The 24,944-nt window shown below is 42.7% G+C and overlaps 1 long non-coding RNA gene across 1 annotated transcript; it reads right to left on the bottom strand.

Annotated features, from left to right (window-relative positions):
• Positions 1-13,731: 13,731 nt before the first annotated feature.
• On the bottom strand, positions 13,732-21,520 carry LOC103896607. The gene is made up of 2 exons (XR_657420.1): positions 21,467-21,520; positions 13,732-15,898 (listed from the first exon to the last, which is right to left on the bottom strand). It is a non-coding gene; the product is annotated as an uncharacterized LOC103896607 (long non-coding RNA).
• Positions 21,521-24,944: the final 3,424 nt, after the last annotated feature.

Raw genomic sequence — 24,944 nt, forward strand, 5'->3', positions numbered from 1 at the left:
AAGGCACTTAGGTATTCGCATCAGTGCTTAGCTGAATAAGGGCAGATTTAAGCATATGCACAAATGCTTTGCTAAGTCAGGGCCTTAACTCAGATGCGGGATGTAATCTTAAACCAGTGGAAAACACTCGTGAAGCAGCAGCTGACCCCAGTGCTCAACAGCACCAAAATTTTAGTAAGAATTCAGTCTGATGTTTCATTTTGTGTGTTCTACAGTCTAAAACTATTCTCTACCACTGTTTTATCACTGCCAACAGTTGTCTCTGGCTAACAGCCAGAGGTTCATTTTGGTTACGTGTACGCATGCTGTAAGAGCTAAGGGAGACTTGGGTTAGGTGTGTCACACGTATCAATGCTTTCAGAAAGCTGCAGAAACACAGCTGGGGCTAGTGCTGCTACCTGGGAAACACTAGCCTCTCCTCCGAGAGCTCTTTGGGGACAACAGGGATGAAGCACTGCGTCCTTCGCCTGGGTGACGGGACAATGCTGGAGGTCACGGTCACTGCAGCGTACTCCTGACCCGGGGGGGGGGAGAGCTGTGAGCCACTGTGCAGCTGGGCATCCAGGGATTAGAAACTGGGGGAGCCCCAGGAGCAGTCGGTACATGTCTGACATACTTCCCTGAGTGATGTTTTCATGACCAGAGCTGGGGTGCAAGCTAACAGGATGAACCCTCCCTCCGTGCCTTTTGTAATGGAAATGAGTAGGTCCAAGGCAACGCTCTTCCTGTTGGATACTGGTCTTCATACTGGGATCCAAACTGAATAACGTACACTTAAATCCCACTAATAGTTTGCTAAAGTGGTCTGCTGAGCTGGGATGTAAAGTGCAGTATCCACAGTTTACCTCCCTGGAGAGCTCCCAGTCTTTACAGTTTCCAGCTCCCCTTCTCTTCCTCAGAATATGGCTGAAACCTTTGCTTTGCAAGTGAAAAAACATAACACACGGGGGAGTCTTGCTGAGATTTTCCCTGGATCCATGCAGGATTTGCTGTGAAAAACTTTGATATCCCATTGAAAAAAAAAGACAAGTTCTGTAACACAGTCATAACTCTGCATGGGCTTAAATAAACAGTCCTTAAAAAGCATGCGGATTACCAGGGGAATACTGGGCTTTGCAGCATCAAGTCTCACGGGTAGGAAAAGTCCTGATCCCCAAAACCAAAAGATTATGGTTACTGACAAACTTCAGCGATTAGAAACACGCTGCCCCTATTTTCTTCTTCTTTTCCTTTGATCCAACCAAGGGAATCCCAACTATCAATCAATTTTTTTAATGTGTTTTGAAGATATTTTTTTTTAATGGTTATTTTTTTTTTAAAGGGTGGTACATATATGTGTTTAAGGGAAACAAGTGCAATCCATTTCTAGTCTTAATTGCCATTTAAAGTGTTGGTATTTGCATGCAGCAGTTTTACAAGGATGGATTGGTCTGACTGCTTCCTGATGTCTGCAGCATGTCATCCTGTATAGCTTTGCTCAGAGCCACACAAGTGGTGATATAATCAGGTGGCTCCATCCATGTCAGCTACAGTTTGCATCATGGACCAAGGTACCTGGCTGGGGAAGGCCCTGTGGGCTCTCTGTCCCTTCATCTGCCATGCTCTTTGCACAGGCATGTTTCCTCTGAAGGGAGGATTCCTCAGGCACTCGAGAGTATCATCTCAAACACCAGCCCCACCATGCACTAGCAGACAGTGCCTGGAGCTGTGCACCCCATGGCAGGGGACCTGGGAGGTCTGGCTCCTTCCAGCACGCGTGAGGAGAACTCCTAATCCCTGGCCATTTTCTCCAGGCAGCTGCTGCCAGCCCCTGCCGGGGGCTCGGTGACCAGGGACTTCTCTGTCCTGCCTCTTCTGTGTGCTCCACACAAGGGCCTGGTTGTCACCTGGCCTTGAGCATCACAAATCAAGCGTTGCAACGATATGAAGATCTGTTCAATACAACAACAGCACACGATGGTGATGCTTGAAGGCAGATTTTCATATTAATATAGGATTATTTAGCTGGTTAAAAATCTCTGCAACTAACATGAAAGGGGTCAGGATGTGACTAGTTATTTTACATTCTACTTTCAAGCAACATCTGGCATACTCAATGCTGAATGGGGAACAGGGACAGAGGAGTCCTTTTTTCTTAAGCAAACATTCAGGAGTAACTTTGTCTATTTTTGCACATTGCTTCTTGTGTTGACAGCTTCGGTTTGGTTTGTATTTTTTATACAGTTTTTTCATGAAAAGCTCAACTTTGTGTGTGTCCTAACATATATGTGAACCATAGCGTGCACTAAGGAACGTATGTGTACATGTATAACTCTAGATGAAGATGTTATCTCTGGAACAAAAGTAATTGCATGCGCACAGTGTGGTGCATATTACTCAAGAGGAAGAGAATTACCACGCTATGTAACAGTGACTCCCCAGCATTGTGGTTTTTCTAAATAAATCTTCATAAAGGATTTGGCTTTTGCAATTTCTCATGGGTTTGTGCCTTGAATCAAGCCTCCCTTGGTGCTCTGAGATCAGATTAAGTGGCTTTCTCCACTGTGGCTCTTGCAGCTTTCACTCGTCTGGATTATCTGCCAGGTTTCTCCTTCTCTTCCCCCATTACATGCACTGGGCTGAAGCTTTGTGAATGGTGGTCGGGTGCTCAGAACCAGGATTGGGAGCAGAGAAACCTGGATTCTCCTCCCAGGTTTAACACACCTCCCAGATTTAAAGCAAGTTCATCATACCTGCCCACGCCTCGGCTTGCACACTCTAACATCAACCTAATACTTTCCTGCCTCCCAACTCTGTGAACGCTTGTGAAACTCTGAGCTTCTCAGAGGAAGATGCAGCAAGAGATGCACTTTTCTCTAAAGGAAATAAATGGAAAATTAAAACCTCCCATTTTCAGAATGTGTCACTATCTGAGATACTTTGGATCAGATTTCTGTGATGCATCTAGACAACTAAAGCTGCACATGAAAACCCATGATATTTTCAGGAGTGACTAGGTACCAGCTCTCAGCAGCTGTAATGCAAGTTTAGATACATAAAACACTGGTTCCTGTCCTTAGACAGCTACATACCCTAAGAATCTGGCCCAGGTGCCCAACCTGCTTTTGGGAACTTAGATGCTTTTGAAAATTGTGCCCCGTACCGCAAGACTAGATTGTATTACTAGCGTTCTTTTATATTTTTTTAAATACATGCCATAGCTCTAAAAATAAGTACACAGTGAAAAACAAAGACAACTGAAAAGCAGGACCCCTGTTCTACAATACTTAATATTTTCTTTAGCTCTGGTTTCAATTTTTACAGCTCTGAAATTATGTGACAAAGCAATAACAGATCTCTGCAGGCCGCTGATCTTTTTTGAAGTAAAAAATGAGTGCAATTTATAAAAGACTGCTGCCATTAGAGCTGCAAAGACTAGATTTCATGTTTTCCTCATCACTAACTCAGGGAAGATAGAGATTTCACTGTTTCGCAAAATTTAGAATCCAATTCAACTGTGTGCAGTTATGTGCATAAAATCCCTATTGTCTGATCAGGATCTTGCATCCAAAACATAGCAGAAGCACTGTATCAAATTACCCCTCCTCAGCTAGCTTCTACTCAGAAAGCCTGCAAAATGGGCTTTCTATGAGCATCAGGTAGAGACACATGTACTCCCCGCCCTCTCATCTCCGCACAGTGCCTCAGCAATTTTCCATATGGCGCCTCATTAGAATTCGATGCTGAGAACATATACTGATTTCTTCCAGGCTATACACAGCTCTAAGCTTCAAGGGAATCAAGTGCGTTGTAGAGCACCTAAAGGCATAGACTGCGTTAATGAAATGGTTAAGCTGACCCTTAGAGCCTACGCTGTACATTAAAACACTGTGCAAAATACACATAACTACACATGCGTAAGGACAGTTAAAAAAGAAACCTCAGAACATCTCTCCACAGACAACGATAAGGACAGTTAAACCTCAGAACATCTCTCCACAGACAACGTGCTCTCTGCAATCCCAGGGAAGTTCACAGTTTACCCACAGAGAAACAAAACATCTTCCCTACCCATTTAAAGACTGCCTTTACTTATGTCAATACTTTAACTCCGAAATCTCACAGTCTCTTTCTACTTTTCCTCTCTTGCATGCCAAAAAATGGATGAGACTCTTCAAGAAAATGAGGAAATCTCAGTGAAAGAAGAGGAGGTATCTGTGTCCCAGTATGTGGTTCTGCTGGGATGTGCAGAGCCTAACATCAGAGGGAGTGTTCACGGGAACTATGCAGCACAATTCCCAGATCCTCAGTTGTAAGGGAATCAGAGAATACAGCTGCAGAGAAGCTCATGAGGTCATACACTTCATTTCCTATCTCCAAGATAGGATTTTATTTGTACATACTTCATAGCTTTTGCAAAAATACTGGTTTTCGTCCTGCATCCCTTTCATTCCAGGGGTTGCGTGAAGTCCCTTGGGATTTTGACTATAAATGCAATATATGCCAAGCAACACAGATAGAGTATCCCACCTTCTCACTCTGAACCTTTATTTTAGGAATCAGCTTCATCCCTTGCACCCGTTTCTTTTCAGAATGAAAATTTCGTGTACGAACAGTTGAAAAATAACTCATTTACAAAAAGAGGATCAATACCATTCTTACAGTCTCTGAGCATGCATCTTCATATCTTTCCTATTCCAATCTGTTCACTCCTCTCTCAAGCCTGAGCAACAGCAGTGCAAACCCCAGGTGCTTCATTTTCTACAAGGAATGCTGGGTCAGTCTCCCCACGAATGTGATACGGAGCAACAGCCTGAACTGCAACAAGCTGCATTTACCACTGGCCATCCATGTCCTGCTGCTGCCATGCAGAAGGCCCCTGCTTGTGTTCTTCTGATGCAAAAGTAAAATCTTCTCAATTTTGACTGGTACAGAGACTCTAGGGAGTTTTAATACAGTATCAAAGAGGTGCAAGCTGACCAAATCTTCTGTCATATTGCAGTAGCTCTGATCTGTCTGTCTTTCTCTAGCCACAGCCAGGAGCTCTGCACTCTGTGCCCAATGTCAAGCTGCTGCCAAACCTGCAGAAGGCTGGCATCCAAACGCAGCTCGTGGAGAGCACTGACTGCTGGAGAGAGAAACCACAGGGTGAGTACTCTGCTGGGTGTGAGGATATTGGACAGCAACCACTAAACCATGCAGCTCTCAAATCAACTTTTTAGCTATTTTAATAAAGGACAGCACTTGCACATTAAAACCAACAACCACCAAGGAATCTCTGTCATTCTAATCTGTTTCAGCTACAGCAAATGTTCGTCTATGTCTGAATGAGGCATAATGGTCAATGGCATTTGAGGTTTCCTTTTTGAGGAAGAGGAGGAAGGGAAAAAACCCAGCAGAATTGTGTTCAGCTGGTTCCCAGCCACAGCAAAGTGCTTTAAATATTCATGCTTTTCTTGTCCATTCCAGTAAAGCAGATGAGCACAAACAAAAGCAGCAGGAGGGGCCTCCCTTAATGAGGGTCTGTTTGTTTCTTATAGCAAGCTGCCTGACTTTATTGAGTCTGACATTAGGTAGACTCGTTCAATCAGCAAGGGAGGAAAAAACAAGGCTGTCAGATAAAGCAACTGCAGGTATGGTTTCTCTCTCCATCTTTTCTGATAATGACTGCATTGATAATGTATTGAACAGAATCTGGAAGCACCATTTCGTACTTGCAAATTGTTTGTTTCCCAGCTGTCACCACAGGTGCAGGTCACCTAAAAGCTGCCTGGACTCTCAATCTATGTTGGTGAACACTACATATAAAGAGCTCCCCAAACCTGAGAATCTTGCATTAATTCTGCCACTTGTCCATGAAAAGGTTGTACACTCATCATCTGTCTAAGTCAGCATTAAGAGCTTTCAGATGATGGTAGAGAATGAGGTCCCTGTGTACAAGTGTCTGGTGAACTGGGCTGTTGGCATTCTTGGTTAGTTTGTACTCCAGCAGCGTTGGCACACTGCACACACTGGTCTTCATCATCCACATTAACTAGGTTGCTTAGAGGTCGAATCTGTTTTCTTGTCATTATAACAGTTCACTTAACTCTGCGTTCAGGAGCAGAAAAAATAAAGACATCAGCAGGAGCTGCTAGCCAGGCTTCCCCCGCAGCCTCCCCCCGCGGCTGCCTGGCCCCGCTAGGCGGCACAGTCACTCTGTTCCATTCCTGTGTTTCTTCCTGCATGCTTTTAGGCTGCTTGTGGGGGGGAGAAAGTGTTATTAAATGTGTCAAGCTCACTAGAAAATAAGGCTATCCCCTCAAAATAATCTCCTTTAAATTTTGGTCTTCAGAACTGATTGCTCTGTGGCACCTGATTAAAGCTCCAGTTAAACTCTCCCCGCCTTTACACTCCAAATGTGCTGGTTGATCCAGGTTAACTACTGTGACATCTGCTTAAATGCACCGCAGGGAAGTTTATGGCATCTCTTCTGAGCCTGGAATAAGGTCAAGAGCACTTCTTATGAAGCTGGACCTGGTTACCTCACATCTAAGTTGGTCCCCTTACTGTGTTTTTTTGCAGAGCACTGATCTCATATGCATTTGTGGAAAAAAAACAGAGTGCCTGACAGAAGGGGAATGGAAGTTTGATGGTCATAAGCAGACAGAAGTGCTCAGCAGCTGTGCTGAGCCAGCAGGGACATAAGCAGTTATGCCACCTGCCAAGAGCTGGAGTCTCTTCCAACATTAGAGATTCATAGAGTTCGAAAGATCATTTCCACGATGAGAAAGACTGAAGGTTTAAACAAAGATATGTGATGACATTTAAATAAAAATGCATTTGCTTCCATTTGGTATACATTTTTCATTAAAATGAGACAGTTGTACTTAATATCTTCTAGTTATTTCCTATTCTGTTTTTGTACTAATGAGAAAATCCAATTAAAAATATGACTTCTCTTCAGTCTTCTGAAGCTTTCAAACTGACTCCATAATTAAATGAACAAGTCAGAACAAGTTACTTTTAATATTTGTACAATGGAAAACACACTGTTTCCAAGGAGAAGGGGCAGGATCCTGCACGCCCTGAAGTCAGCCGGGACTCAAACCTGCACGCAGCCACTGCTGAGAAGAGCAGCAATCCCCAGAGACACCGGCTGAAGTGTCTGCTGGTCCTGTGAAGGACTCACTGGGCTGTCTTGCTAGCTTGGAGTCGGAATGACTCACTGCAAGAACATCCAAGGAGGAGATCTGGGTGCTGAGGAGGAGACTTGCAAAAGGTTTTGCTTACTGTTTTTCCACCAATGCACACAGACGTTGTAGCATCCAGCTATGCCACTCATATCAGCGTCGGATAAGCTATCGCAAAGGCCACGCGTGTACTTAATCACCGCAGTGGTACAGGTCATGGCTTTGCCCATGAGTTACTGTCAGCTCCTGCTGCTTTGAAACTGCTTGTTGCTTTATAATAATGATCCTATTGGGTCTCATTTTTCCATAAGAGGGACTATGGGGCCACCTAGTCTGGCTTCTTGTGTATCTGATATCCTTAAATTGCATGCCAGTACCCAGCCTATAATTTAATCAGGCCAAATACTTGCATCATTTAGAACAAAAGAAAAAAGTTGACACTAGAACTGTGTTCCAGAGAATAAGTGATGCAATGGCGGGAATGAATGAGGTATGATATATGCAGATATTTCCATGTGCTGAAAGTAAAATCCGCCTGCTACAGAGGAAGTGAAAAGCCTAAGGTCTCTGTCAGCTCAGCTGGGGTGGAGGGATATCAGCTCAGAGCTGGTGATTAAGTTTACCTCTGGACACATGAGCAGTTTGGCACACAAGATCTGCCAGAGATACTAAAAAAGCATTGGCACCAGCCTTCTGGATCCTTTTCCGGATGTTCACATCGAGCCCAATCGTTCGCTCTGCTTGGAACTTAACAAAGGGGACCTCAGCAGGCTAATTTACTTGAAAATGTTTAAACCAGTGCCAAGCTAATCAGCCCTCTGGATGACCCTTTGAATCTCCTCCCCTGAATAAAGCTGCTCTGAACTTAAAGAGAAATTTACCCCCAAAAGGATTTAGATACCACAAAGGGTACACACAGTTAAACTCTGTCGTGGTTTAACCTTGTGGTTTAACTCTATCCCAGCCGAAACCAGGACAAACTCTCATCCCAGCTCTGAGGAATCTGGCACTGCACAACCGGAGTTTAACGTCATCACCATTGAAGTTAGCAAGCACCTTTTAACTGCTTTCACTTAGACCATGCCCAGCACCTGTGGTAATCGTCAGTGTGCTGATGGTGCCTGAGCAGACTGCATCTACCTTGTAGGAGTTTAGAATAAACACTGCTGCTAGGCCGAGCTATATTTGGAAATCCTCTCTTATCTGCTGCACAGGGCACAAACAGTATTCCTACACTGTGAAGGAAAGCCCAAGCAAGCAGCAAGTTACTGCTCATCCTTCCCTGCTCATTGTCACAAAATAGGGTTTAGTTCACTGGGTTTTAACAGGGAACACACATGTACTGTGTTGGAAACGCCACAGCCATTAATTAACATCAAATTATTGCCAAGGCAAATGACGACATTACCCTCAGCAAGTTTTACAAGCAGCAGCAATGAGAAAGCGAGCTTTGAAACAAGTGCTGGCATTCAGTGGGGTGCCCTGCATGGCACAGCTCTCCCACTGTGGCTTTGGGTAGGTTAGTACTGGCGGCTGGTTTGCCAGGGACACACAGTACGGAAGGTTTGCCTCCAGTAACAGAGAAGTCACAGGATGACAAACAAGTTAGTTATGGTAAACTGAAGAGGGAGGGGAGGCAGGAAGAGATTTGGGCTGAATGTGTGGGCCTCACTGTAAATGCACTGAGATTTTCGCAAAGCTGAGGAATACATGAAGCACATAAAAAATAAATACTTTTGGGGTGATGCATCTTTATACATTTCTCTAAACTGGGCATTAATGGCTACCTCTCAGGTTACTGATCCTCAGAACATCCCCTCCAATGTCAACTTTACACTTACTTAGAAAACAAGCCCTTTTTAATACCTCCTTTAGAAGGGGTGGCTATCAATTGCACTCCCCCTTTGACTGGTACAGGTGACATTTCGATTTTTGGACCATCTTCAAGTCATTAATAAATCATAGTTTGCTGCATTTTGCCAAACAGGTTCGGTGCAAACATTTAAAATTACTCAAACAGCGAGTACTGTACACATCCTTCACACACTACAGAGGTGGAAACTGAGGCACAGATACATTCAATACTTTTTTCCCATTCACCAAACAAAATGTTAAAAATAGAAGTCCCCTTGATGTTTCCTGTAGCAGCTCCTACAGAGCCTAATGTACTACCCTGCCAAAGAAGATTTATCTACAAGTCATGCATTCATTTTCCAGTGGAGCTCACTGGGGCTGCAGTAATAGTTCTCCTTCCCCTCTGATCTCTGCTGTGAGTCACTGAAGCCTTTGCTCACTGTCTGGGTAGGAGTGAGAGCAGCGTCACCCTCTCTGCACGCACGCAGCAGCTGGGCACCCGGGCACAGCAGAGGAGAGCAGGAGGCAGGAGGAGCGTGACTCAGGCTGGAGCATCCAGGGGCAGTGCTGTCACGGCAACTGTGCTTTAACCATTCCATTACTCAGACTAGGCAGCTTTTAATCAATGGCTTGAGTCTCACTCCTTCCTTTCTCCCACAGTCAGAATATTTACTGCACTCCCCAGGCAAGCCACTGAAAGACTTCAAACAGACAGCAAACAGCAGGTACTACAGCCGGTCCAAATAGCATATGGGAAAAAGCCCTGAGCTTCAAGGAGCGCTGATGAAGCGGGGCTGGGTACAGCTGCTGGTGTGACCACTGCCTCAAGGAAGGGCAGTGCCAAGGTGATGGACACCAAGTAGATCTGCCTAGAGCCAGTGTGCTCATCACTAAAAGACCTGAGATTCACTGCCAGCATCTGTCAGCCTGTAACATTCATAAAGTCCCTTCAGCATCAGAGCAAGGAAGAGAGACGCTTGGAATCAGAAGCTCCCAAGCATGCCCTCGGTTGCATTGTTGACCGTGAGAGGAAGAGGTCAGGCTTTGTCCACTCTCCTCCCAGTGGGATGACTGAGACCTACCACGAATAAGTTTACATCTTCTGGTAGATGGATGGTAGGCCACTAACCTTCAGGAATCCAAAGATCATAGGCTAGAAATCACTATAGTACAGAGTTCAAAACTGAACACACAGTTGGAAATGTTGGGGTTTTTTGCTGTTTCAGTATTAGGTGAAAGTCTATACAAGCAATCATTCAGGAAAAAGAGATGCAAAATCAAATACAACAAGCAAGGCTAACCCTCTACATGAGTCATTTTTTAATTAAGAAAAATCAACTTGGGACCAGGTATACAACAGGTAATGTAAAGATCCACTTTTAATGATAAGGAACTGAAATTCACAGCCTGGAGTAACAGAGCAGCCTGTAAGTTCTATAGACTAAATAACTAAGTGTGAAAGGAAGACAAGAAAATGCTCAGAAAAAAAATAAAATTAAAACATGAAGCAATTTGCTTTTTCAGATGTGAAAACCTGCATTCTCACAGGCCTGATTTAAGCATTTTTAAACTCATCGCTAAATCATTGCATAGCCAGAATAGCACATACCCATCGTAAGTATTCAGAACTGTTCAGCTGTACCCTGTTCTTCCAGTAGAGCTGAATGGAGTGACACCGCCATTCCCTGAGTACGTGGCCTTTGCACAGTTACCATTACAGGTTTTTAGGATTGGCTCCTCAGTGATGACTATTTCTAACAGTTGAAAGATGGATTCATCTGTTCTTAATCACAAGGTCATTACATATACCACAACTATATGCATGTGGTCACTGATGCTCATCCCACCTTCAGATATATCACCAAAAGAAGTCTCTAGTCATATTACAGAGCCCAGATCTCCTCACTAACTCTTTGCACTACCTGTCCAGGCAATACCTGCTGCTCCCAACCATTTTTATGCTGCTAGGGAAAGGGCTGCAGATCTGCTAGCAGCAGTAAATGGCACTGCATTGAGAATCTCCATTTTCTCTTTAACTAAAAGCACTCAAGTTGATCTCTGCTTTACCCATATAAAATAGCTTTAAAAATAAATGGTACTGCTAATACATACAAGGTATGCAATAGGAAGCAGGAGAATGAGACCAGCATTGTCCCCCTAATTGCCTGATGTCCACAGCAAGAAAGGATCTGCAGTGTGGGGGATACAACCACAGCTCTATTCTTTCAAGACTTCACAATTTGACTTAAAGGTTCAAAGCCTGAAGTGCTTTTCCCTTAATGTAGAGAGCACAAAAGACTTCTCCAGATAAAGCCAAGCCTTTAGCTAAAAGCTCTGGCTTGTGAAGAGCTCCCTATTTTAATCTGAGCCCTGAGTGATGTAAATCAGCATCTGGACTTCCCCCTGTACCCCACTCCTCAGATGCCATTGACTGTCTCCCAGAAAACACTCACTCAAGGTTCAGGGCTCCTGCTGAACTTTCCTTACTAAGGCCAAATGACTGAACTGCCCAGAAGAAATTCCTGAGGATAGTCTAAAGAGCTGAGGACTTACTTTGGCTCAGGGAGGAGCAGAGACGCATTCTTTCTCCAGAACATCACTTTCTCTTGAAGTTACAGTTACAGAGAAAAACCTGTCTGGATGCAGATGAAAAACATGACTAACAAAATGTTCTCTCCAATGAGAGGACATTTTCTTGTCCTGCACTTCATACCTGAGACACAGTGTGCTTTGATGTTAACAAGGTAGAACTAACCTATTTACAGGTATTGTTGCCAGGATGACACAGGGAAGATCAAACTTATTTTTCAGAATGACCAGTCCAGTTGTAATAAAGAACATCGAGCTTTTGTTGTTTTGATCTCATCTCATTTACATATGCAAGTTGGGAGAAGAATCATGATTTTAATTTGAACCCTGGTCAGACTGACTTGAAAGATTTGTTGTATGTCACACCATGGACCAATCAGAATTCATGCTCTTGTTAGGAGACAAAATATAAAAATAGGTAGAAACTGATGCCATTCATGGGGATAGACTGGCCTGAGTGTCCTGAAATTCAGCGTAAGCAGTAACTGCCATCCAGCTACAAGGAGCAACTAAGCTGCTCTGTGTAATGGCACAGCTGAAACAATAGCAGCCTCATCCCCAAACCAGATGTAACCACCCAAAACAAAGCCACATGCAGGGAAGGCTGAGGGAGACAGAGCTCACTATAAGGAAATGCTGCTACTCTGCCAAGATCTGGGTTTATGAGAAGGGCTAGAGAGACAACACAGAAGACCGACATGGATATACTAATGTAACAGCTGACCTTAAAATGAAACTTTACGGACTGTCACTGAAGCTAAGGTAGATTTTGTGCACAGATGATAAGTTGGCAATAGAGATCATCAGCAGAAATCCTTGCAAGCAAAAACATTTGCTAAGACAATTCCTGATTAGTGCGTGTAGTTAGAAAAGTGACTGTATTACCGATATGGCATGATGTTGTCCACTGCAGAGAAATATGTTTTAGTGTAATCACTTTCGGAAAAATAAATTCAAATCCTAGTCTAATCCTCATAGGCTTCACCTTTGAAATGTCAGCTCTGAATACACATTCTACTTGATTTACTCGTTTGCCAGATTTAACATTCAACAACAGAAGCCTGCCTGTTTACAGAGCCAGGTCAGGAGTTGGTGATAAAGAACTACAGGATGCTACAAAATGGACCTAGGGATATAGTCCAAGTGAGGATGAGTAATGGTACCATATACTTCTTCAGATGTGCATCAAAACCAACCATCATTAAGAGGTTTGGACTGTTAAGATTTGCAATGCTGTTAGGTTTTAAGTTATTCAAGGACAGAAAGAGTTATGATTCATAAAGAGGCTTTTAAGAAGATGAATCTAAGCCCTGCACTGGGACAGCTCAGGTAAGTGCTCTCACTGTAGCTTAGATAATCACTCAGGTAAATTAAAAGCTACAAAATTAGCTCTAAAGAGTGCATGTGCATTTGTAACAGCTATTTATATTTTACAGAGCCTAGCAGCCTCAGCTGAATGGGAGGCCCCAGTGTGCCATGCAGAGCCCAAATATCTAGCAAAAGCATAGTTACCATTGCAAAGAGATTAGAAACTAAACCAGCAGTTTTATTATATCTATTTTAGAGTTCAAAATTACAAATGCATGTCTGGCTCCGTTTCACCTAATGCACAGAAGCCCAGCTGCATTTACCTTCATGTATTCTGCTCTCTCCGGTGACCTCAAGCCCAGGTACCTCTTAAAGCACCTGCAGTCAGACAGGACCAGCCCAGGCATGACTGACTGCCCAGGGACCTCACTCAGCCTTCGCAGCAGAGCAAGGACCCCTCACCTCCTGGTCCTCACCCACTGCTCTCCACAGAAACCCTTCTTTGTTTGCAGGTGCCTTCCCCACAGAAACCCCATACAGGTGACCAGTACCATCACAGCCACCGAACTACAAGTCATAAGCAGCTGCAGTCCTGCTGGGGAGAAAGATCTGCCTGAAAGAACTTGGGTTTCTTGTTTCCACTTTCAGATTTAATGTAAACACCAAACCAAAACATCAAGTCCTTTTAATCAAGGAAAAAAGGAAAAGAAATTTACAAGTTTATAAACAAAAGCTGAAAACTGCTGGTTTCTTCAGGACACTGAGGCACTGGAGAACATCATGTGCGTTCATGATGTAGATTATACAAAGAATTAAAAAATCAGTAACTGGAAAGTAGCATTTCTTTAATTCAATCATTATTTTTTGGACAGAAACATTTAAACTATTTCCAAAAGGTCCACTACTGAAAGTGCTTTCCGACTCCTACTTTGAAGCAAGCCTAATAGCTGCAAACACCATAGATTTGAAAGGTCACTGCATAATCCAATCTCAGTGATTAACATTTTCCTTTGTAGTTATGACTATACTAAAATAATAATCCCAATTCACAGGACGATTAAACACTTCTATTAATTTTACTTCAGTAAAACAGGCTGAAGAATCTTTGTATAACCAAGATAGCTGAAGCGCAGTTCACACCTTTTCCTTCAAGGAAGTTAATTTTGCCAGTTAAAACAAAAAGCCTAGTTCTTGTTCAAACCCAGCTTCTTCCTTTTCAAAGCTGTGAAGTAAGGTTCCAATTTTAGTACCTAATTCAGAGCCAGCATCTCAGACCTACTGCTGAACATTATCCTTCTGCCTGCTAATTTTAAGGCACTCATTATTGCCCTAGGAGGCATATAATTGTTTACTATAAGAGTTCCCATGCTGTTTGAGCCATTTGTACAAATATTCGCCGAGATGAGTAAGTGCACTTGGTAGGAGGCGAAAACCCCTGCAACTTCAGAAAAATTATGCCCTTAGAGCCACTTGATATCCACAGTCATATCTTCATGAGAAACATGATTTTAACAGACTTCTCTTGATTTTTCTTAGATTTCATGTATTTCTCAGCACTAACTTGGACTGATTACATGAACAGACCTCTCCCTCAACCAGAAGAGCAATTAATATGTAATATTCTGCTTTAAAAAAGTTTGTTCGTTCTTGCATATTTTGTACTCAATTTACATTTTGTACTAATCAGTCATATGAGTGAGCAGAAATACACTGAGAGTATGAAATGCTACTTTTAATGAAGGAAAATTAATCCCGACAAACAATTAAAACAGTAATTAATGAAAGCAGATGGCAACTAGGTCACAACACTTAAGAGATTAATATATTCAGTACTTCTTGTTTCTCAATTCATGCATTAAATACCGGCGGTCAGCTTGCCAAGTTTAATCTATACGACTAAATACATGGAAGTGGGGTGAGGAGAAAAAAGGTCTTAGTTGGCTCTTTTTGCAGAGTCACATTATCTCACATCATGCTGCAGAAGAGGCAACAAAAGGGTCTGAATGCCCATCCCACAATGCCATCCTAATCCCTCAGGATCCATGCAAGATGAGGACCAAATCATGACAATAACCGTTTGTTTGGTTTTTTTTTTCCTTACACAAAGTCGTTGGAGAGGCACAGACACAGCTTTACAGAGGCTCTGGCTCCAGAGGGCTGCTCTGCCTCTACTCCCGACATCTGCTTGAAGCCTTTGAGCTTTTGTTCCCAGCTATGGAGCTGCAGAGTTAAGCTTCGTGTTTTGTACATGCGAGGTCACGACACAGCTCCTGACCACTCTGCTATTCTGATGGATTCCTTTACCCCTTGCTCCACCTCCTTCACCTTCCCTTTCCTTTTTTATGTGGCACGCTCTTCTAGAAGCAAGATACCAAACAATACATATAGTGAACAAAGGCATCGCTTAGTGGTGCTATGTTCGTGATCAAGCTGCATTTTTTGATGGAAAAAAGCATCCTGGCAGCCGTAAACAGTGTAACAAACAGGTAGGCCTCAAGGGTTTTACATAATTTTACAAGAAAGTCAACCTTGATACTAAATGCTAATTAATTCCATGATTACTTCCAAATGAAACAAACCTGCCAGGGATGCTCACCAGTAAACAGCAGAAGCCTGATTCTGAGAAACTGAAGATACCTTTTCAGGCTTTTCATGTGACATGGATTTAGGAAATGATTCAGAGCAGCTTGAAAGAACTGCTGAACAGGAAAGAAGATGTGAGGCAAGTTCCAGCAAACTCGCATGACTAAGAACAGCACAGGTGTTTGCATAAAATGTTTGGGGTCTTTCAGGTAATTCCTCCCATCAGCTCACTTGCCATCTTGAAAATACTCGTTCAGCTGCTGTGAATGACAGGACACTCACGGGACAAGGTAGGTCTCACACACTGCTCTGTTCAGGTGAATTAGCTGATGGCAGCAGTTTGTTCTGCAGTTCTTCCACTCCATCAGGTTGGACGGCCAGCAGTGGAGTTCATCTCAGGAAAATGAAAATCCCTGGTGCCAAAGAATAAAGTGACAGATTGGAACAGTCTATTTTAGAAAAGAGCTGCCACATCTAGTTAGTATCATACACAGATTCGCTGCACACTAACAAATGGATGCTGGACTGAGCTTGGAAACTAAAGCCAAAAGTATATTGAGGATTTCAGCCAGGAAAGGGAAGGACAAACGCTTTTCTGCATTGAACTGCAGGGAGCAAGCATTCCTATTTTACTCATGTTCTCCATTTTTCTCCCTTCATTTCCTTTCAAGTTATCTTTTTAAGGACACAAGACACTAGCATAGACGATGCTATACATGATCAAATTTGAAACTCAAGGGAAGCAAAGATTATTTGATGTAAGCAGCAAGCAAATCAACGGGTCCCTATTCCACTTCAGGTTTCACCATCTCACATAATCTTCTGCCACCATACTGCAATTAAACTCTGTAGAAAAGAGTAATCACTATAGAAAGCTTTCATACAAAAATCCCCAAGTCACCCCACCCACCAAGCAAAACATTTTATTTTCTTTGATCTCATTTGTTTTACAGGAGAACCAGGCGATTTAAATATGAATCCTAACAACGAAACTACTAATTGTCTGTTTCTTTCCAATGGATCATATTAATCTATTGTTCCTATTTATTACTCTATCCCACCGTATATTTTACTGCTCATGTTTGCGCCCATTGTTTCAGTGTAAAAAACCCAATTTGATATACTCATGGGTGTTTGGGTATAAATCCAGCATTGTTATACTGTAAGGTTATCATGGCATTATATAGATTACCTGCCCACCAAAACACATTTGTGAGCAGATATAACTGAAAGCTGTAGGGTGACAGCATGCTATTACAGCTTCTGACAGAAACAAGCTGGGATTCTTTTCATTGTCACATAGTGACAGCAGATTATTTTCCTTAAATTTTTTTGTTTCATACATTGGCTTTCCATTTTGATACATTTAATTCATTCACGTTTATTGTAAATTGTTAATGTACCAAAATTAAATGCATCAAATTAAATTTAAGTAATGGATTAAAGGTATCAAAATGTATTCACATTTATTATAAATAAATGTGAAATCTAATGTAACTAGTACAGTCTAGCTGAAAGAGAGAATCTGCCTCCTCTCATTGCAGCTCTGGCCAGCTAAGTACTTTCAGTTGCAAGTCCAGTGAAAATTAACTGCTTCCAGGAACCACCATCGTCCAAACATCTTTACCCCGTCACAGAAAAACACTCTTCTACAAAGTTACAGTTTCTACGTTAAAACCATGAACTATAGTCCAGAAACAGCGCAACGGATGGAGTTACTGGAAGAAGCATTCATATAAATGAAGTTTAGAGGGCTTGTGGTCAGAGTAGCAACTCAAATCATTACATTTCCTTCGGAATTACAGTTCTCCATTTTCTTGTAAAAGCCAAGGACGCTGTTGCTGCCAGGCAGTTCAAGCTGCTGTGCTGTAATGTCGCTTGGGAACTTCTCAGCAGTTACTGCACAGAGCAAGCTGACCAGCTGGCTTCAGCTGAACGCCGACTCCGGAGCCTCGCTGCGCTGGGGGGCTACCTGGGCGCCAAGAACATTTGCCCCCCAAAGGCGCACACAGAGCACCGGCCAGGCTGGAGTAACAACTCAGAGATCGCCAGTCGGGATCAATCAGCTGGTCGCCACTCGAGGGCAGCATTTCAGTAAAAAAAAAAAAAGGGAACAAAAATGAAGGACACCAAACTGCTGGACCGTTTCAGCTCACCATGAAGATTTTGTTTGCAGGTTGATCTCACAGCTTTCTGTAGCTATATAAACAGGGTGGCAATATAAGCAGAGTACTGAAGTGTAAGCAATGAAGCAATAAGAGGTCAATACCAGACAAGTAAGTGCAGAGACTGTATGGCCACTTCAGTTTGCATATGTCTTGGACACCAGAAGGAAAGGCAGATGCACCCACACCCTAGTCTCCCACCCTCCTCCCCAGTGGAAACAATTTACCTGAGGCGGGGGGGAGAAAGTTAGTTTTCACTCAGATCAGCCAACTGTCTTCTACCAGATCACAGAAAGTTGTTGTACAATTGAGACTTTAAAAGCTAAGGAACAGCACCCAGAAACTGTCAGGATACAAAACAATGACCCACTTGGTCCATCATCACCTTCTCACTTCCGATAATGCCATTATAATACTTCTAAGGCCAACTGCTCAGTGCCCAAAGCGAGACGCCTGTAATAAAAAGCACGAACGCTCCTGGTTTAGTGCCCTATTTACATCAGCTAAAAACAGTCACAGGCCGAAAACACACTCCGGTTTTGGACACTGAATGACAACATGAGCTACAAGGCCAATTAGACCAAATTAAAATATTCCCACAGGAAGAAAATATACACTAGTAAACATCCTGGAAGGCAAAGAGAGCTCTTGGAATAGAAACTTGCTACGCAGCTTCAATGCACCCTTGTCACTGTTTTGTCTTCTTATTCAAAGAGTAGGTTTCCTTCTTACCAGTCTCAGAGGAGCATCACAAGGGCCACCTTCAGGCCCGGGGAAGCTGTATCTGAGGCATCCTCTGCACTCAATGAAGACAGGTAATTTCAGAAGTGACTCACAGCAAAAACCTAATTTGAGTTGCTCTTTCCAAGGCAAGAGTTAAACTTTGTTTTTCCTTGAAGGAAAATATTCACCAACAGAACCCCCTCCCCCTTATTTTCAACTGCTGCTCTTTCTAAGCTCTTTTTCCTCCAGGCACATGTATACCCTGCAAGCATACATCACGAGAGCAAGTATCTGTATGTTTCTCCTGGCTCTTCTTTCAAGCAGGCAGGAGGCTGTTGGGATATCTGCAGGCAGCTGAAGATTTACATCTTAAATTTCAAAGTTACACCCTTAATCACCTAAGTGACTCCATAGATTGAAGCAAACTGGAGTCTAGAGGACAGACCGAGTCTACTGGCAGTTCAGATTCTGTCTTAGACTACTTCAACTCCATAGCTGAAGCCAGATCCAACCTGAAGAAGGACAAAGGGCAACAAAAAGATGGAAATGTAGGATGAGGATGGACAGTTCAGAGAAATAGGGTCAATGAGCAGGCATAAGGAAGAAAAAGTATAGTTTAGTAGGTAGCACATGGAGATGAAAAGCTTGATATTCTGATTTGGATTTTTGCATGTCTGCTGACTTCATTCATGTTCTTGGGGAATTTCTGGACAGCTTCTTTGGATTCCCTGATGAAACAGTTTGAGGTACTCTTTGATAAAGGACAGACCTCTTTCAAATCACTTGCTGATTGCTGTTGTACTGAACCCTAAGATTGAGGGAAGGGTTAAAAGGGCTGTTTGATTTTTTTTTTTTTTTAAGTCTTCCTGAGCTAAAACAAATCTAAAAGCACGTATAAAATAAACAAGTTGCTCTTGACCTGTTAGAGCAGGTTATATAAAACTGCTGGTAAAAATAAGCCTTAAAAAAGGAATTGTAATAACATATACAAGTAAAGCAGTCTTTTCCTCTGTGGTTCTTCACTTAATTAAGAAAGTTCCCCTTGGCTCTAGACAGAGCTGTGACTGGAACTACTTTGGCAAAGCAAGGTGCATAATGATACTTTAAAGAAAAAACACCCACTGACAAATGAATATTGAGGTGTTTGGGTTTTTTTTAATATCTGTATGAATAAACCATTTCTAGTGGTGAATCACCTGTTTACAGATTTTCCGGTAAACTATTCTCCAACCGAAAACGTTGAGAGTGAAAAAGCCACTCACAGAGAAGTAGTGGGGTGAAGACAAGACACTTCCTTACTACCATCCCTCTGGCTATTTTGCACAGCTCTCCCACATGACAGAGCTGTCTTTCTTATGCTCATTGTTGGGTTTACACATCAGTGGAGGTGCCATTAACTATCATATTACATCCAGATTTATTGTATTCGTTGCTTTTTAATTAAAAGAGGCTAAAGCAGGGGTTAATTGCACTGAATTTGAATTCAGCAGGGAAAGGAAGACATGATTGTTAACTTGGCACCAGAAGGCTCAGCAGTGATGGCAGAGTGGGATAATGGTGAGGATCCTGCATTTAGAGGCCTTAGCTGGGGTGCAGGTGCGTGTGAACAGAGGAAGCTCATGGGGAGCAGCAGTTAGCATGGACAGGTGAGGCAGTGTGAACAGAAACATACAGAAGCTAAATTACAAACGTTTAAATTCAGAAGTATTCTGCAATGACTAATATTCTAATGCAATACGCAAGAACTGATTTTGACGTTAATTTCACTTTGTAAATGGAAATCAAATATGGTGTCATGAGGTCCAATGATACACAGTCAGCTGTCCAGGAGTCACTCAAAAAGTTATCTGCTCTTCACACAATTCTACCTCCATGTTTTCAACACTATTTTTGGTGTCCCTCTCTGCACTCCTCCCTTTCCAAAATGAGCATGATGTGCTGCCATTGTCTTGCAGCAGGGTTTACATGGACAACAACAGATAAGCAACACAAGGCAACACCACCTGCAAATCTATAAGCCATCCTGGGAGGTAAAAGGTACGTTGCCAATATCTCCTGTCACTAACAACACTGACTACACAGCGTAAAAAGGGACCATGCTATTGACACATTATGAAGTTAGTCAACATGTATCCATCTGCTACACATAATTGGAGGTTGCATACATCATCAGCAAGGCATGAATTTAAGGAAGGCTATAGCCTGACATTTTAGTTGTAAATCGGATACATGTAACCCAAAAGTCATGGAAGGACAGCAGATACTGTCCCAGGGTGCCTGCCTAACAATTGCTTCTTAGTGTAGGGCAGCATTTTATGTAGTTTATGATGCTAATGGATATATATGCTGCTGCTCCAACTGTTTCTTCCTTCTGTACTGTTGACTTCACTGCCCAGTAACTTATTAACCAGACAGAGCTGTAAATAGTTTGATTTCAAGGATTTTATGACTTAAAAGGAAAAGTTAACAAACAATAACAAGGCTAAAAAAAGACCTAAGCAAAAAGAGAGCCTGAAGGCCAGAGGCTGTCCCTGAAGAGCCACTGGACAGCTTGTCCCACACTCCTCCAAAGCAGCGTCAGCAGCAACTCCCTGCCTGCCAAGTCCCCTGTGCTGTGCTGGGTACTGCCTGCTGGCCCCATGACCCAAGGTCTAATACAGCCATGGATGGTCCCCTCTCAGATGCAGATGTGAAAACATGGTGATTCCATCTTGCATGTTCAGCCCACCTATTTTCAGTGGAAAGAACTACGAATTGCCCAAGAACTGCCTGCCCTTTCAGCATGCAAAGGTAGAAAACAAGTATCAGTCAAAAGACGTAGTTAGGAAGAAGAGGCTGACTGGCATCATCGTTCTCCAGCAGCTCACACCGAAAGCCACACAGTTGGAGGAAACAGAACACATCTGTGACAGCACAAGCCAGCCCTCGCCATGGGACCCAAACCACTTGCATCCTTTCCTGTGCAAGATTGCTCCTACCAGCATGGGACTTGCAACGCTCACATAACTAAGCAGCAGGTGATGTATAAGTAAAGCTAGAGGCAACGAAGAATGGATAATCATGCACTACAATGCAGCTTACAAAGATACTCACCCTCTGCAAATGGTAGGGCAGGGGAATAAACAAAACTTCACTGGCACTTGATACAAAGCCAAAAAAGCTCTGAGAATGCAAACCCACAGCACATGATATTGCAACACTGTCTTGTAACCTTATTACAGACACCCATAGTTAACCCCTGCTAAGAGCATTAAATATGAATAATGGCTCACAGCTGCTACTGCTTCGTAACATGCTTATTTTGATGAGGAATATGTGCACAGCTTAAGTAATGTGCATCAGTTCAGACAAACCTACTTTCCTTTTGAAATTCATGCAGGGCCCTCTCTCCTTGCTGCAATTAATTGCAGAACCCAAGGCTATTATTCTTAAAAGGCAGGATTTTTCTCTGATCTTTGTCCTACGTTACTTTTTTTTCTTATCAGAAGTTGCAACATGAGCAGAGGTGGACGGCATAGCTTGATACAGCACTCATTACCAGGGGGCAGCCTTCTTTCTGTCTATTCTGTCCTAATTACTGTGAATCTGCCCACACATATAGCCCACAAGGATAGTTTTGTTTATTGTTCCTGAAATTAAAACATCCCTGTCCTACATCAGTACAACTATTATAAATGGTAATGTCCCTGGCTTGCATCATAAACATCAAAGTTAGGAAATGCTCGCTGTTTCATTCAACCCTTGACTAAGCAAATTTGGGTTTCTTTACTGACAAAGTAGCTGGTGAATATCTGATCATTAACAGAATGATTATCTAGCCAGAAGGCATTCTCTTCTCTACTTACTTTGCCATTAAATCATATGGGCCGCCTTAATTAGACTCAGTTGATACTGATCTCTATTTTAGAAGATTGCTGACTTTAGTCTGTTGACCTATATAATATTTAAAATAAATCAAGACCACTGTGCACTTACTGATCTAGATATGGATGATTTTCAGTGATAAAATGGCAGCTAAGTATCCAATACTAACTGGAAGTCAACGGACTGCATAGACAAATACTGTTGGTTATTCAGAAAATTAATCATGAAGCTCTACTGAAAAGGAAACTCTTATCCTTGGAACAAATTCAGAAAGACAGAAGAGGCAGTGAGAGTTCCTAAACTGAATGATTCATTAGAGTTACCTTTACCTATTGCTTCATGAGTAAATATTGTAATATTAGCTCCCATACATCTTTTCTGTCCTTATCCAGTTCCTGTACAAGGGTTTTATGTAAGAATGCAAAGCTAGCGTTATCTAGGTCTGAACATGTCCCTGAGAAAAAAAAATGCAGAAAGGGGTTTCCCCTTCTTCAGACTCGGCTCTAAGGAGCCCTTAGGTCAGGCAGGCACTCCACAATGCTTAGTTGAGGTCTCTGAAATTAAAGCTTTCATTTTTAAAAGTATGTTTCTAGCCGCTATAGTTGCAGCAATAACCTCCCAAACACGAAACGAGTAATAGATGTAATGATGTCTGCAGCCAGCCTTGGAACAGTGACTCAGACGAGCAAACTTCTCTGTTCCGTGTAAGTCTGATGAGAGTGTCAAGTCCAATCCCCAGTTACGTGACCTCAATGCTAGCATTACCTAAAGAATTACTGATTTTAATGCAAGAAACAGGTTTGGGCAAGTACAGCTCCTTGGAACTGGAAGCAACTGTGGGGAAAGAAATCCCAGAAGCAGTAACAGGGAAACAGGAAGGACAGAAGAGAACAGGGAGGAAAGAAGTGGAGTCAGTAGCGCCAAGAGACTCCCTTGCTGAAGAGAGAACGTCATGATCAGGCAGAAAACCAATAAATTAAAACTAATTACCATATAGCCCCTGCCCATCAGGAAATACCCATGTATGTCAACAAGCTGCGGATTCAGAGATCAGGAGGGAGAACACTGCTATGGGGAAGTGAGAATCCCAAAGCTATAGCAGGGACTCTTTCTAATGTGGCAAGTTTGACGTCCCTACATTGAACGCTCGCACCTTTAGGGGTGGGTGACCAGTGCAAACTGTTCCTTCCTGCAGCCCGCCAGAGGAGCTTGTCAGCTTGTCTGGAGTCAGACATGGGGCAACCCAACAAGCAGGCAGTGCAGGCACCATGCCAATTTGCACTGCAGTGCCGACTCAAGCCCCGGTTGGTAGGACGTTGTGAAGCAAGTGAGCTCCAACTTCTACCAAGGTCAGACAGGGGTCCGACAACTAACAACCTCTCAGAGCCTCTCGTCTTAAACTTAAATCCAAGAAGCCCTAGGCAAGCTAGTATTTCCCTTAGCTTTCACAAGGCCATAGACCACTCCATGAAGACACTTCAGTAGCGTGGACACCATATTCTCCCTCCTAACACAATTTTCTTCCTGAAAAATGAAGTCTCATTAGCAAGACACTTCTAGTTTCTTCTGTAACTCATTTTGAATGCATAATAAAAATACAGGTAAAAATGGGTTACCTAATTTAAGCACTGGCTCAAATTTTTAACTCAATTTTTGGTTTAGAGGGTATTCACTTTTTGTAGAGAAAAGGCAGACAGCTAATCAGGTCAGGTACCTTGGCAACATCCCAGATCCAAATGTTCCTCTGGCTATAATACGGATTTTGGGGTAAGAAACAAACATCTCCACAAATTGCTGATGCAAAGAAAAGACAGTCCAGCAACTCCAGAAGAAAAAACTCATACATATCCTTGAAAAGATTGATTATTAAAGCAAAGCTTTCAACATTAAAATATCTGTGGTACCTTTATACTAATGCAAGGGACGCTGCTGCTGTTCTCAGAGTTGTGACAGCCGATTTAAAGTGTATTGCACACACTTCGCATATAAATAGAGTTTAAGATAGCGTTAGAAGGAATAATACTGTCTAATATTATTGCTGCCAAACTACTGTCAAACACATTTTCAAACTAATTGATACTGCATGTTCAGCTCATCGTATCAGTAACGTTCAACAACGCTTCCATTTTGTTGAACTGCAGCTCCCCTTCACTAAAAGCCACTTTAGCTGAAGTAACTGGTCTGAGTAATTCCAGCTCTAGGCAGGCATCCAGATGTCTGCAATGTCCATTGATCAGCCTTAAGAGGCTGAAGCTGAGCCATGACTCCACACTGCACGCACAGTAGACATTTTTAATAAATGCTGACCTGCAGTTCAGCTCTTTTGCTGGGTGGGTCACGGCTGAATTGCTGATGCAGCCCAGCAGATCGAGGAGTTTCACAAGGAATTCAAAGCGCAGAGATGTCACAGTTTGATGCTCTCTTTCTACAGCTGGTATAACCTCAGTTGGACATCCCCAGGGGAGCCTCCAACTTCCCAAATATACTGTAGAACTACAGAATAATTAAAGTGAACCTTTTCTTGCCATCAATTTATATAATCTCTTGTACTGTTCTGATCTATCGGCTCATTGCCTCCAGTTCCTCTGTTGGGACACTCTAGGATTGTCACATTGACTTCTCTCATGTGATGATGGGGTGCTGATGTGTCATTCCTTATCAGCAACTCGTGCATCTTGCAGGGCACCTTTTACATTTTCCTAACCTA

The sequence above is a fragment of the Aptenodytes forsteri genome, unplaced genomic scaffold (genome assembly GCF_000699145.1).
Source record: "Aptenodytes forsteri isolate BGI_AS27 unplaced genomic scaffold, ASM69914v1 Scaffold1, whole genome shotgun sequence".
NCBI lineage: Eukaryota > Metazoa > Chordata > Aves > Sphenisciformes > Spheniscidae > Aptenodytes > Aptenodytes forsteri.